Below are 15747 nucleotides of genomic sequence, written 5' to 3'. Positions count from 1 at the left end.
TTGGTTATCTTTTTTCCTTTTTTTTGCTCTGTAAGAACTGAGGTGAGTGGTGTGTGTGTGTGAGAGAGAGTTAATAATTGGATAGAAAAGTTTGGACAGTTTTAAACATAACAGTAATACTGTAATTTTCTGGTTTTTGTCTCTGTTCTTTTAATCACCTAAAAATAAAGTTATTAAGATTTAAAACTGTAGTAGTAAAATTCAGTGCGATTGCTAGGGACAAATAGAAGGAAATAGCTCAAGACAGACACTTCACCTGGTTAGCAGATTACCTTAAGAGCGCATGTGTGAGCCAAGTGTGAAGTTGACAGAGGAGAGGTGTAAAAATAAATCTGATACTGTACATCAAACAGTGACACACGGTATTCAAGGTACCAAACTCCTCACACGCATTGTATACCAGCCACATACCCTGCGGTTTGTTGTTGTAGCTTTGTTTTGTGTGAGTATATGTGTAAATGGATGCATGAGTCTGTGTGTGTTAGGGAAGAAATTGCTTATAAGAAACTATGCAGTTATAGCAGACGGCATGAAATGATACCGTTGCTTTGGGGGGTATGTGCTAAGCCCCAAATTTCATCGATAGTTAATCTCTCTCCACGATAACTCAGGCTTTTGTTGCAGTAGGGATTGGATGAATGTTGGCATATGCTGTCTGTTGACACTGCAGTGGAGTGTGGAAGGACCTCTTGCCTATTTGTGCAGGGTTTTTGGGAGAGCTGAAGATTCCAGGATTTTGTACCATTTTGCCTGATCTGAGCAGTTCTCTATACCTATTCTGGCTTAGTTAATACAGCTTATAAAAGCAATTTTAAATGAGATGGGCTTGGATTTTGCCCTAATAAAGTATTCCCTTCCCAGCAATTCTTTTTGCTCATCTTGATTCCTGAAACACTTAATTTTCCTCTTGCTGTCTTAGTACTGGCCCCATTGCCACACTCTCTTTGTGAAGCAAACCTGCAACTGGTTTCTTCTGTCACTCCTGTTACTCCATATGTTATCCATTGTTGAAGACAAGCATTTCCAAATGCTGGCACATTTCTCTACAGACCTCTTGAGCATAAATTGACAACTTACAGAAGCAGGACATTGGCTGCCATGGTTCTTCTGCTTTACCTGTGCCAGGTTATGGTGTTAAGTCTATGTTGTGTCAGGGTTGATGGTAGTCTTATGTAGAGCTTAGATTATGGTTTGTATGAGATGGTTTGGATAGGGCTGATCTTGCCTCAGGCAGGGGTTTGGATTAGATGACCTGTGGAAGTGCCTTCCAGTCCTGCTTCTCTGTGACCTGCCTAGATAGAGTAAGTTCTGAGGGTGAGCCCAATTTAACAAAGGTCCCAGTGCATTGGGTGGCATCCTGTGAATTAGAAGCAGAACCATTCTTTGCTGCTGTTTCTGCTGGCATTTAAAGAACTGTTTCTCCTTCCCCACACCCTCGTGTTTTGTTCTACAAATTTCTCTATACCATTGACAGTTGCATTCTCCTTGGTGTTTCAGATATTTGTATGTGTGTGAAAAAACAGCAGGGAGCATTTATGTAGGTATCACTAATTTAATTTGATCGGATATGTATGTATATGAAAGAATATTCCCCACTAAATTGTTTCTCTTTACTTTACAGTCTCCTTTATCATCAAGTGCAAATCTTTCTACTCTTCACCTACCCAAAGACCAAATTTGGAAAATATAACCCAAAGGGAGGCCCACATCTCACACACAGCAGAGACAGCGGAATGGTGTTGGAATATTTAAGGGTAAGTAACATTTTCTATCCTTTTTTCCCCCTCCATCCTTACCTTCCCTTGTTTGAACTTGAGTGTTGAAGTCTAACTTTTTGATGCTGCCTGATGAGCAATACAAGATGAGCCATGGGACATAGCTTATTATTAGAGCTAATATACAGGAATGAATGAAAACAGCTATTGTGAACGGAAGCACAGTTATGTGTTTTATTTGGATGGCATACATTTGCCTGAATTAAGGGAACTCTGCAATGAAGGAGGGGTTTTGAACATTCTCATGGTGCACAGTTCTGTTTTTTTCTTCTCATTCACTTCTGATGCATCTTGGACATGGGAAAGGGATAACTTTTGTCAACGTTATTTTATTTGTATTACACTGAATGCTGTGGCCCCCTATTGCATTCTAAAATCAGAGGTTCACAGGGTTGGAAGGGATCTTAAAGGTCATCTGGTCTGTCTCTGTTTGGTTTTGGTAAATTTATCAACAGGGAAACACAGTCCTTGGATAGTTTCTCAGTCCTTCGTTGAGAGATTAGTACATCCTAATAACAATTGGATTACTGGGTTTTCCAGAATGCTTCCATAGGCAAGCATTTGGTGGAGAATGGAAGAGAAACCAGCCTACAATATGTAGCAGATCAGTTTACCATCTAACAGGAAATGTATAATTTAGCCCTTAATGAACTGACTGCTGAGCTTTCCCTTCCCTGGGGGAGGGATAAGGTAGAATAATTGACAAACCTAGCATTTGTTAGATGAAATAAAGACCAAGGATTAGTGTCTCTAAATGTTAGGAAACAACATTTTGAGGGTAGGCCAAGGTGTGTTGCTTGCTTGTGTTGCCCTACTTTCACAGACAATAGTTTACAGGAAAGTGGGATGCACAGTTGCTCACATTTGAAAACGTGGCTATTTGTGTTTGGGTTTCATGCTTTATTGCTGCTATTTTTGTAATGCGTGTTCATGCAATATTCATAACTTTGAGGGCATCTCAAATCCCTGCTTCTGAGTCAAAAAGGGAAAATATGAAACTGAAAGGAGAGATCATATCATTTAAGAAATGCAATTCATGAATTAATCCTCGTCTGCTGTGCCATCTGTGGCATGAATCTCAATACAAAAATCTTGTTTTTATATCTCTTTAAAGAGCTGTGTTCTTACTGGCTGCCTGAGTTTTCTGTGATGGTCATAGGAAATCAGCTTTTTTTTAGTTGTTTTTATTTCTACACCCAGTAAGCTATGTGAACAAAGGCAAGGGTGCATAGAAAACATGTGGGTAAGCGGTCCCCCATTTTGTAATGCAATTAGTGCCAGTGTATGTTGTGAGACTAACTTCCAGACAAAGCGAGGAAGTGATTGCCTTTTGGGCTGAAGTCTGTTCAGCTCTTTCTGCAGTCTCTATATTACTGGTGCAAATAATTGTGGGCATGGGTGATGGTCTGTGGACAACTACCTGATTTTTAGATTCAGTCAGCTAGTCCGATGTGTTAGTCACTTTGTTGGGAATGCCAGGTTAATGGCTGTCTCAAATCAGTGGCTTTTTACAGTATCTGATGAGTCCAACTCCTTGGATCCTGTGGCTGGGTTGTTCCTCTTGTACATTTCTTAGTGCTTTGTCCAATCTTGTATAAAATAGAAAGAGTGACACTTTCTGAGAGAGCTGTTGTGGTGTGTGTGCATATGGCTATCATAGGATTATCTCGTTTTCTAGATATCCTGTCCGAGTCCTATCCTCTGAACTCTCTCCCCTGTGGTACTGAACTTTTGTGTTACTTCCCAGCCTCTCACAGGTAATGTTTTTGCTTTTGTGTATGTGATTTTTGGGGTTTTTTTTCAGGTTTCCATTCATAAATTACTCCAGTACGTATCATTTACTGAGGCAGCTATATGCCGCCTTACTCTCATTTCCTGCATTTTGCAACTATGGCCCCTGCTCAGGAAAGCATCTAGCCATGTTTGTGACTGTCCTTCTGAATGGGCATGCTTTCCTGAATGCTTTCCTCTGTTTCTGCCTCTCTCAATCTCTTTTCTTTGGGGGAAGCCAGTAAAAGCTTGGACATATTCTTCTTGGCTCTCTAGGAAGCTCTGTGATAGCTGCAGGGAAATTTCAGGTTCCTAAGAAGCCCCAAGCAACCCTGGTGTTAGCTATCCCCTATATGCTTCATCATAGTTTCAGCACAGTGGTGGAAGTGCATCCACTTTGCTGTTTCTCTTCACTGATGATGTCACTAATGTACTGTAACTACAGCGCCAATGAGATACAAGACATGGATAACACTGATAGATTGAGGTTATCCAGAAACTCAGCATGGAGGGTGAAATATTGCAGGTTTATTGCCTTTCCATTCATTTTGTTCTCACGCCTTTCTGCCTGGCTGACTCATTGCCATTCAGCCTCTGCTTGCAATTTCTGTCTGCCGCAGTAACGCCCATTGGACAGTGTTTGGAAAGCACTGATGACTGTGACCAGGTCACTTGGCTTTTCAATACCCAAGCACTGATAGCCATCATAGGAAAGGACTGCTGTTCCAAAAAAATACAACATTAGAAGTGCCATTTGCAAAAGCACAAAGAAGAACCACAGTTTTTAAAATGAACTGTAAGCTGAAGAAATATACATTGTGTAGTGCCCTGAGGGCAGCCAGACTCCAGAACTGATACGAGTTCTCTCTACTGACAAAGCCTTACTGCAGCTACAGAGCACCCAAGCATAGGCTCTGGCAGCAAGAATCTCCCAGCTGATGCTAGCTACCATGACAGAGTGAATGCTAAGAGAGGGATAAAAGCAAGGTTATTCAAATATATTGTTATTTATTTAACAATCAGGAGCCAGGCCATTTTAGGGGCTAAAGGTTGTGCTTAAGAACTGGTTTTCCTTCCTCCTTTGTCTAATGCACTGAAAAAAGCAAACTGTCATGGCCATGCGTGGAATCCAGGAATAAGCAACCAGCTTAACTAATAGCGTTAATAGCTTCTCATCTGACTCCAGGAGTTGAGAGCCCACCAGAATAGACCCTGTCCTTACTGGCAGATTTAATGCTGCAATAAATGACTGGATGTAAAAGAAAAAAAATTACCAAGGGTGAGACCTCAAGTGTTTGATACAGAACCAAATTAAAGACTAAATTACACACCAGCTAATTGGGTATAGTTGCAGGAATGTGGATCAAAGTCAATAAGCTACCTATTTTTTTCTCTCTCATTCTCACAAACATTCAAGTTTATACTTTCACAACCTTTCTTAGTAACACTGGCCCGTTTATTTGATATCTTTATAATACTTTGTAACTGTCTTTGAAATCAACTCTTAATTGCTTCATTGATTTTTTTTTTTTTAATCTCTACATTTATGCATGATTGTTTTTGTTCTTCTTAAGGTTTGTGAAATGCAAACAGTTCTGTCTGAATCTGTTTTTGATATACCCTGTAAATTTCCAGCTTTCTGATAGATACATCGTCTCTCAGCCATGTGGGGATGGGCTCAATCCCATGGCATGAGCACTTGCCACTTCACAGGCAAGATTTTTTTTTCTTGAAATGAAGATCGCTAACTTTTTAGTCTGAGGTAGGTCTCACACTTGCATACCAGGGGTGAGATCTTGCAGAATGAGTCTGAATGCAAAACGCTTGTAAACCACCACAAAAGGTGTCATTTAAATAAATAAATAAAACAATGAAAGGTTAAAAAAATAACCTGACTGAAACAAAGAAATCAAAGCGCTTAAAAACATTTTGACAGACTATGTTGCTTCATCCAGAGCTTGAAACAAAAATCATTTTGTTTTTAAGTTCTGATGAAAATTCAACAGCTGTTTATAAAAGAAGAAATGTTTACACTGAAAAGCACAGTTTAGGGCCTTATTTTCACAGGAATGTACATTTATAAGTGAGGGGGCTCCTTTGTGCATACCAGTGGAATACTCCTCTGGCTTACACGCTGTTTCTTTTAAGGTCTCTCCAGATTAGCAAGGGCCTCTGATTGTTACGTTGTAAGTGACTGCTGCCTCCCAAGCAGTCTGCTACAGATGGGAGGGATGACAAGTTCCACTTACAGTGTCACCGCACAGAGGCAGAGGACACGTGATGGCAGCTGATTCTTGCAGAAAGATAATGAAGAGATGAGGAGCATCAATTCATGATCTATTTGTTAGGACCCCAGTGAAACAGCTGCTTGTTTCTCATAAACCAATTTGCAACTTGGCATAATTATTTATGTCTTTGCATACTTTTGGGATGGGGAAAAGTAAGGCAGGGATAGCAGGAAAAATCATATGGGAATGAGATCATAGATGCCTAGGGGATCAAATTAAAGAGCATTTTAGGGGGAAGGTAAAGGTGTTGGCAGTAATTAGTTTGCATCTGATTTCAGTGTGTGTACGAGCCTGGATTTGTTGCTGGGGGGAGAGGGGGTGCATCTCCCAGGTGCAGGTTTCAAATAAAAATAAGAATATTGTCAAATGCAGTGTCAGAAGAATGGAGTCAAGAAAAACAGGGATACAGTGCACACTCTCCATGCTCAAAATGAAGCCAGTGCTCCATCTAGCTAAAAGACAGCACTTAATTTTCTCCCCACTCAGTCATTCCACCCCACTTCCATCACTGAGCATAGTGGACACTGCCACCCTGCTGCCCTTTGCTCAGACCTATAACCTAGATGCCGTTGTCAGCTGGGGCCTCTCTGTAGGTTATTCCATCTGTGTTTTAGCCTTGTAGATATTTCTGTATAATTACTGTAAGCTGTGGCCTTTCCTAGCCATCCACACAATTAAAGCTCTCATTCAGGCTAGGGACAGACATTACACATAAACTGGCTTAAGTGATTAGAAACTGGTTTAAACCTGTAACAGAACAGATGTTCAGTGCACATAAACCAGTTTGAAAATGGCTAAAACCAGTTTGAGATAAACCTGGTTGAATGTAGTATCAGACTTAACTGATTTGGCTCAAACTGGTTTATGCAATGTCTGTCCCAGACCCTTTTCTGGTTTAAGATAAAAACAGACTCCCCCAGCATCCTGGCATGCTCTCTGGGCTGGGCAGGGTTCTCTGCTCCACAGCAGAGCTGGCCCCTCCCTTCTGCTCCCTGGCTGCAGTTCTGGCAGAGACTGCAGACACAACAGGGTCTGCCTGGCTTCCCCTGCCCTACCCTCCACCTCACTGCTTGCTGCTGAAGCAGGAATCCCCCACTCCCTCCCTCACATCTCCCACAGCACAGACCCTAGGCATGTGGTATACTAGCTAATGCTGTGAGGTGTCTGTGTGCGTCTCCAATTTCACTGGGACAGACAAAGGTCAGCTGGTAAGCTGTTCAAGAAGAGTTTTAACTAATGGAGAGAGGCTGTTGTATTGCTGATGAGGTGATAAACACTTATCAGGTCCCTGCTGACTTGCTTGACTGTCAGTTTGCTGCAGACAGTATAAAGAAGCAGGGAGGAAAATTTAAAATCTCTGTATCATCAACAGATGCATGGACTGCACATCCCTCCTTGCCTCACAGTGCTAGCAGGGGTCTGAGGTCTGGCAACACTCTCATCCTTTGAGCAGCCAGCAGGGAAAAGCCTGGGATGGTGCAGGCAGTCCTTCCTAATCAGAGGTTCTGCTGAGGCCTGTCCATGTCCCCTCAGCTCAGTTCTGCGCAAGGGAAGGAAGGGCTGCGCTCGCACTCCTCAGCTTCTAGTCTGAGCTCCTGCACAGGCATGTGCCTGAATTGCCTCAGTCCAGAGAGAATTTCTGTCCAATTACAAACCAGTTCAGCCTAGCCAAGTTAGACTAACCTGCAAAGATTGAATCAATTCAGGCTCAGGCTTTTTGAATATCTGTCCCTAGCCTTAGGCATTCATTTTGCATCTTGATTACTGCAACAGCCTTCCCACCAGTCTTGACAAATGCAGTCATGTCCTGCTTGTATCCATTCAGAAAGCTGCTTGAAAGATCATCTCCCAGCCTGTTGCTTTAACCACATTGCTCCTCTTTACATCTCTATGCTGGATCCTTCTTTTCTCTTGCATCAAATGCGTGCAGCTTGTCTTGTTTCAAAGGTCCTTTTCACTCTGCCCTTCACCTGTCACCCCTATTCAGCACTGAAATACTGACTCCTGTCTCCAGCTGGTCCATGATACCAGTCTCCATCACTTCCATGTTAAATATTCAAACAAGCCCTATTATGCTTTGTCCTATAGGGCCCCTTGTGCTCCACAAATATCTACACATATCTGTATCTACAAATGTCTGTAAAGCCACCTCATTATCTTCCCTCAGATTCCTCCTTAAAACTGTCCTTTGCCATGATGTGTACAAAAATGTTGGCAAAAAATAGCCCACTGACGAACTGGGAACTCTGTCTACCCGGCTGACAGGTACTGCCTACTGACAACACGCCCGTCTATACCCAGCCATTGTCTGTTTTCTTTCACCTAGATTGTAAGTACTTTTGGGGTAGGGATCATGTTTTGGATTCTGTTCATAACAGTGCTGCTCTGTGAGCGGGGCTCCTGCCTGCTATGGGAAAGCAGGTGCCCAGCACAGATCATAGACCGTAGTGCTCAGTTGGCAGAAACTGCTGGTCTGGCTTAGAATTAGGTATAATTTTTTTAACAATGCATGTGATATTAAATGTGAGGGATGTTACTTCCAACATGACTGGCTTTTCTTTTTAAAAGCCAACCACTGTCTTGCCTAACTTATCTCTTCTGAGTGACCTGTGTATTCTGGGTGTTAATAAGCACCAAACAGGTCCTGTCCAATGGGTATAGACTTTTTCTCTTCTTCCTCTTCTACACATCCTGTTTTTGAAGTGCTCTCTGAATAAAAACTTTCAATAATACTGCATGTTAGTTTGAAAATCCTATTTTCTATCTCAGATAGCTTGGACATCATCTTTTTTGACTTGTTCTTATAGTGTGTCTGAAATCAGTCTTGACAAACCTACGTCACTGCACCCTGACTCTACTTCTCTCTCATATTTGTAGCTGCATGTGGTAGATACTGCTGAGAATGTGAAGTCAAATCTACTCTCAGTTACAAGTCATTGGGTTCCAGGGATATAACTGAGGGCAGAATTTGGCTCAACGTTTTTGCTTATAAATGAACTAGAAGAATGATTCAGGGGCCATTGCAAATTGCGGTTCCTGTACTTCTGTAGATGAACATGACTCAGAATCCCAGGTTAGAGCTCCCCAGCACTGGGGGACAGTTCATATGCAGATTCGGTCTGAACTTCAGGGCTTGGACACCTGTTTACTATCTGCTCTCTGTCCTATGGGCCTTTTTTTCCTTTCATGCTAGCAAGCTTTCATAAGCACACCCAAGATTTCCTGAAGTGCTGAGCTCCAGTTGACTTCAGTGGAAGTCATGGGTGCTGCGCACCTTTGAAAACGAGGCCAAACTGTCTAATGCATTGAAAATGAAATCATTAAGTAGCTGTTATATTAAGACTCTGTCTTTATTCATGGACTGTAATGTGATTCGTTTGCCCTTTTGCTCCTGTGTTGAGCAGGCAGCCATCTAGTATGCATCACTGACTGCTAGCTGCAGAAAGATTTTTTTTGTGTGAGGTAGCAGACATTTTCATCAAGCTCAGTATAGCTGTGTAGTTGTGAGACATGTCTGTTTCTCATACAAGATACAGAAGATTGTGTTCTCTAGGAACAACAACGGGTGGCCTCTTGGAGCCCTATTCATAAAAATATTGAGATTGGGTCATGTTTCTCCCTCTCTCTCAGTAGTTTCAATATGCTCTATGTACCATACAGAGCATGTAGGGTTTGACTCTGTTCCTCTTTCCAGCCCCTTGATGCCAGGGAGCAGGCTTGGAACAGAGCAAAGAGGTCCTAAAGCCATCAATCTGCAGGCACAGGATTCATCTGAGACACTCTCCCAAGCCTTGGCATAGCTGCCAGGGCTGAAGGCAGGGGGGTCATGGGGATGGGACTGCCATTAAATGCCATTGAGGTTCTGGGCAGGGCTGAGCCCAACAGCTCAGTTTAAAGAGTCTGTTTGTCAAATCAGGAGTCTCCCTTGAAGCAGCCTATAATCATATGGGTGTAAGGAGAGTAAAGATACATACCACCCCGAAGCTGTAACTTCTTTGCTGTCTCCCTGATGGGCAAAGCACAGAATCTTACCCATATGGTATTGGTATGTGGTGGGATTTAGGATATGGACTGCTCATAGACCCTGTGACACGCACAAAAATGGTCACAACCAAAAGGGCTTAGGATCCTCATTTGTTGACCCTCTAACAGCTGCTTTTTTTTCAGTCTGATGAAGATTTGCCTGAAGTAAATCACAGTTTATGTAACCACCCATCACGGGCATTTTTGAAAATAGAAATAATTCATGTATTAAAGACTCTAAAATGGAGTGGAGGAAGGATAAAAAAAGAATAGAAACATTGAAGTCAATTTTCAGTGGTAGAGGAGGGAGACATAAACTAACTGTTTGAGTTGTTAATGTAAAACACTATAATAATAAATTTCTTCATGACATGAGTGTGCCTGTGTTTTTCGGGCAGGGACAGGAACACTTCAGCTGTGTGTCTTGAGCTTTTCACGGGGAAGAGGCAAACTAACAGATTCTTTCTCAGCTCAGGCAATAATGGCCTCAGCTCTGGGAGCACAAAGCTCGGAGTTGTGCCTCAGCGCAGCCGTCAGATTCCAAGTGGTTGTGACGTGTGGTGTAGTGACAGCCATGAAGTCCTTAGGTGACCCTGGATTTGTAACAATGGGAAAAAAGATTCCTGAGACAAAAGTGGTGTTAGAGCTGGCCAGAGCAGTAGGCTGTCAACAGTAAACAAGATCTGAGAGGCAGGCAGGGGAGAAACTGTGCGGAGCCTTTCTGTAGGAAGGCATAAGCTGGCGCTTAAATTGGTGAATTTCCCTGAATCTGCTGGTGGTGAGGCACGTGATTTCTAGGACCTTTATTTTCTGCTCTGTCAGACACCATCAGTCACATGAGGAGTTTGTGGCTGTGAATAGAGGATAGGAAGGAAGAGGTTGAAAGAGGGTGGCATGCTCAGGAAGGTGGGGGAGGGTGGGGGAGGGTGGGTTTTCCCCAACAATCTTGATGTACAAGAGAGGTGAGACTGCTTACATGGAATCAGGGAGGCTGTAGCTAGAGACCCACTCAACTCCTCATTCCTGACTGAGGACTGAAGAAGCACCTGCTGATTTGACTGGGTGGCTTCCCTGTATTCTTCAAGTTGATCTGGATCAGCTAGTCATCCCCAGCATGGTGTTTGGTTTGGGGTGGCAGTAGCATCACAGGCAACATAAAAACTTCCCTTCTGGAATTTTAATTATCCCATGAGTTTGGCCAGTGGGAGAAGCTGCTTCACTTGCACACATGCACGTACACCCCTCCCGTGGCCTTCCAGTGTGCGACTGACAGCGTAAAGGCTTGGTTCTGAATAGAATAATGCACTTTGGAGCAAAATGACAAGCTTCAAAACAGTAAAGAGGGCCACATGGCAATAGGCTGTTAGCTGCCAGCTGGTCTCCTTGGGTTTCACTCTACTGCCCCTGCATGAGCTATAGAGTTAATTTCATGCCCACTTTATGCCATTTTTTTTCTCTTGGCAAAGGACAACCCTACTAAGTGACATTTTTATTCCTCCTGAACTTCTGCAAACCAGTAATGTGTTTTGGAGGGGAAAAGACCTCAGACTCAAGGATGCAAGGTGTGTAATTTACAAGGCAATGTGCAAATGCCAAATTATTAGGCAGAACTGCTGCTGATTTAGAAGGCAGTTAATGCTATAAATGTGCCAAGTGCCAGTAGAGTGTTTCTACAGATGGAATAACTGGAAATATTGGAGGGGTTCCAAAGGTTTAATCAAATTCAACCAGTTTCTGCAACTGCAGAATTTGCTAAGGGATGGGAGTTTAAATAGTAGATTATTCCATTGCTTTTAAAACCATGGGGGAGGTTTACATAGCCAAACATAAAACATATACTTTCAAACACACACATAGCTGGCTACACAAATGCCAGGCGCTGCAGTCATTCAGTGAGAAACATCATTGGTAGTCATACAGACACCGTATAGGGAGAATCAATTGGTGCTGGGTATTGTGACAAGCAGGGCTGTTAAAAACACCACCAAGTCTTCAGTTATGCTAGTCAGGTGAGTAACAGGGAAAGATGTGGGTAGGTAGAGTGGCAGGTAGATCCACATGGTAGGATTTCTGTGCCTACACAGAACCCATTGGTTTCAGTAAGTCTCTGGTCACAGCAGTCTTCTCATATAGGTCATAATGCAAGCATGTCAGTGCACCAGTTCTGTGTGTGCTCAGTGTAGGATGAAGCCAGAGGCACCCTCTTTGTACAGGTCATCTCTTTACTTTTATTTATCAAAACAAAAAACTCATTTGGGGGCCCAGACAGGCACCAGGCACTGCTACCTAGTCCCTTTTCTTGTTGGGTCTTTGCATGCTTTTTCCTTCATCCATGCATTGGCTCTGCGTTGACTGCCTGTTCTTGGGGATGTGGTGGGATTTTCTGCTTATCTGCAAGATGCCTTGTGCTAATTATAGTGCATTTTTGTGCATTAGCAACTGACACCAGGGCAGGGAAAGATGTGGCAGTGGGAGAACAGAAGAGATTGCCAAAGGCAGGGGAGGAAAGATACTCAGGGCAAGATCAGGCTTCTCCAGGATCAGTCCTTGCCAGAGGGGTGAAGAAAGCATCAGGGTTTTGTGGAGGGGAATTGCATCTTAGTGTAATCATCTCTCCATCTCCCACCAACCCTGCTGTCTACTCCACTGTCTGTGAACTTGATACTTGGGGGGGCTTCTTATGCACACATGGTAAATGGGGCGTGATATGGAGAGAGCATCTCTACGTGGCATTGCCCTCACTCTGGAAACACCAGCAGGATTAATCTTACTCTTCCATGGAGTTTATGACACGTGAACACTCCTGCCCTTTCTGATTGCTACCAGATCATGCATGTAGGTGGTCCAGAGGAACGGGACTCCCACATCCACGAGGAAATAAAACCAAGTACCTCCCCAGACCGAGACGGTTCCTTGGTAGCTCAACAAGTGTATTATCTAGCAACTCGGGGACATGGCCAGGTGCCAGGTGCACGGGGGCAACAATGATTTCCAGTTGCTGCAATGATTGCAACTCCAATTGTGTTGGCTGTGTTTTACCCCTCCCTCCCCAAGCCAGTGCCCAGGGTGGTATGAGGGGATACCTGGCACCGCCTTTGTTACACTAATGATATTACCTCCCAGCTTTTTTGGTGGGTCTGTTGTTCTACCACAGATTTGAATATGGGAGGGGGAACTATTTTGATATAAGGAGCATTAGTTTGGGGGCACTGGGGCTTAGTTTCTATGGCCTCCTTTCTCTATCATTCTGGAGTCAGAGCTGCCCTATCTTTCAAGCTGTTTCACTCGTGCACTCTCTGCACAAACCCCTGCCTCGCTCTGTGCAGCATTTTTTAGTGAATAAATTGCTACAATGCTATTAGCCTCAATGCCACACTCTGCTGCTTCTGTTTCCCTGCACCCACCTCCAGCCCTCAATTGATCTAGCCTGCTCTCTGTTTTCTCCAGTCAAGAATGCCTACTGCCACTGCACATAAATTGCATAAAAACTGAATGATTTAAAAATGTTTTCTAAACATTCCCTTACCTTTATGATGCTGTTCATTGTGCACACTAATTTTTCAGTTCCTTGTCTCTCCATGCTGGAGCTGTGAGCTCTCAGATAATCCCCACTCAAAGGGGGCAAGATTTTTAATGTGCGAGTTTAATTAAAGTCAATTGAGAAATTAAAAACTTAGTGAGAGCATTGAGCCAGCCTCTAAAGGCCTCTGTCCAGGCATCATCATCCTAGCTTGTTCATCACTCACTGGCAGTTCCTTGTTAACTTTTCTCTTTTTATAGACTTTTTGCTTTATCCTTATTCCCTGTGCAGTCAGGTGTATATTGCCAGCTAGTCACTGAGCAGAGCATGAAGACAGTTTCACGGTCATGATGGGTTTGTCACAAGAGAGCGTGGGGTATTGGTTTTATGGTCTAAATGATGACCTTTCAGAAACTTAGCTGGGTTGGGGCTTTTAGAAGAAAAGGCCATTTTAAAAATGGACTGTCAGGCACAGTTTGGCAGATTTGTGGCAGCCATCATGATGGGTGCATCCCAGTAACAACTGGATATCATTTGGCAGATGGGATTCAGATTTAGATCTTTTGTTCCCACATACCAAGACCACATCACCTCAACTAAAGGAGAAATTCTGTTCACTGATGTTTGAGCCTGCAACATACAATGTAGTTGCAATTCCATCTAGCAGAGGTCCATGATGATACTGCAAGAGTTTTCAACCAGAGTGTTGGGAGGTCATGACCAGGAATCCAGGTTTTCCATTTCCCACAGAAAAATGGAGAAAAACATGGATTTTCTCCCTTACCAGGGGAAAACACAGATTTCTCATTTTAATGGAGAAACCCATGGATTTCATGTATATGCACAGGGCTGCCAAGCAGCCTGAAGAGCAGCTCCCATAGGTAAGGGGGGGAGTTGGACAGGGTTGGGGCTGGAGCTAGGGCTGCTGCCCAGCCAGGCAGTGCATGAGGCTTGAGGCCCAGGGCTGCAATGTGCAGCCACAGGGCCCCGGAGGTGAGCAGGACAGGACAGGACCACGGACAGCTCATCTGAGGGGGGCAGCTTCCCAACACTGTGCCGCACTCTTGGTCAGGCAGGGGAGACCCGCGCCTCCCAGATCTGTGCAAGGGGCAGGCACGGGCTGCCTGCTGCGGGCTCAGGCTCCCTGCCCTGCTGCCCTCCCCTGGGGCCTCTGTAGCCCAGTGGGTGTGACCCAGTGCTACAGAGCACAGCAGGGCCATACAGGGAAGCTACCTGCAACTGTGAGCTCGGCACTGCCCTGGCAATGTGTCCCCTGCCCACGCAGCAGCAGTGAGGGGCACAACCCAGTGCTGATGCCCCTACTGCTGCCATGCAGGCAGGGGTTGTGTTGCCAGGGCAGCACAGAGCTCGCAGCAGCAAGGAGATCCCCATGCGGCCCCGCTGTTCCCTGCAATGCCGGGTCACACCTGCTGGGCTGTGGAGGCCGGGGAGGGGGGGCGGCCTGAACCCACCCCTGCCTCACCCACATACAGATCTCGGGGGCATGGGTTCTCCCGGCACGCCACTCCCCTGCCCCCCCCCCCCCCCCCCCCAGCGTGTGCAGCAGTGGGAAGCCACCCCTGCCATCCAATCAGGCAGCAGGGAGAGGAGCTGGGTTGTACTCCACTGCAGCAGCTGTCACCTCCTGCCAGAGGCAGGGGGCTGCCAACCTGGGTCCCTGGCCCCATAGTCCTGGCAGCTGGGGCCTCCCTTAGGCAGGGCTGGGGGGGCAGGGGGCTTTGGATGGGGGGTGAGGGACACCAGCAGGGCTGGGGGGACTGTTGGGGAGGAGTGAGGGGCACAAGCAGGGCCAGGGGGCTGTGGGGGAGAGTGAGGGGCATGAGCAGAGCCAGGGGCCTTTCATTTTAATCACGGATTTTGGGGGGTTTATCAGAGAATTTTCAGTTTTTAATCAGGGAAAACAAGGATCTCTGGTCAGGAGATACCTAGTGTAGAAAAAGTTAGGGATCCCTGTATTACCTGCTTCATCACACTATGCAGAAATGGAAAGGTGAGGGAGTAATTTTCTTTTTTGCATATTTTCACATACACCACTCTTCAGTTCTTTTCTGGATGAACCAGTGCCTTGACAGCTGCTATGGGCAAAGAAAAGGAGGGAAGAGTTGGTAATAGCAAATGATTTGGAGTTGTACAGGTTACTTTATGTAGCAGTCTGTGATTGTTTAGATTGTAGGTTTACAAAGGATGGGGAAATATTACCAATAAACTGTGAAACACTTTTGTTTCTTCTTCCCTTTTCTTCAATCTCCTCTTCACCCCAAATACGTATTTGTTTGTCCATTACAGTGTTCTTCTGAAGCAACATTTATCTTGGGTATTGCTGCATCAGGATCCATCCATACTGCCATAG

At 44.6% G+C, this 15747-nt stretch overlaps 1 protein-coding gene across 4 annotated transcripts in view; it reads left to right on the top strand.

Annotated features, from left to right (window-relative positions):
• NEXMIF (neurite extension and migration factor) overlaps window positions 1-15747 on the top strand; it is a 264099-nt gene that overhangs the window by 173786 nt on the left and 74566 nt on the right. For 3 of the 4 annotated variants that reach the window (XM_059732805.1, XM_059732804.1, XM_059732803.1), the window contains one exon: window positions 1622-1754. The gene's annotated coding sequence lies outside the window, so the exon portion shown is untranslated. Of the gene's footprint in view, window positions 1-1621; window positions 1755-3453; window positions 3533-15747 lie in introns of all 4 variants that reach the window. The other variant, XM_059732806.1, reaches the window with a different exon arrangement.

Source organism: Alligator mississippiensis, chromosome 8, assembly GCF_030867095.1.
Source record: "Alligator mississippiensis isolate rAllMis1 chromosome 8, rAllMis1, whole genome shotgun sequence".
Classification (NCBI taxonomy): Eukaryota; Metazoa; Chordata; order Crocodylia; family Alligatoridae; genus Alligator; species Alligator mississippiensis.
The sequence above is the reverse complement of the archived record's forward strand: the minus strand, read 5'-3'. Positions and strand labels throughout refer to the sequence as shown.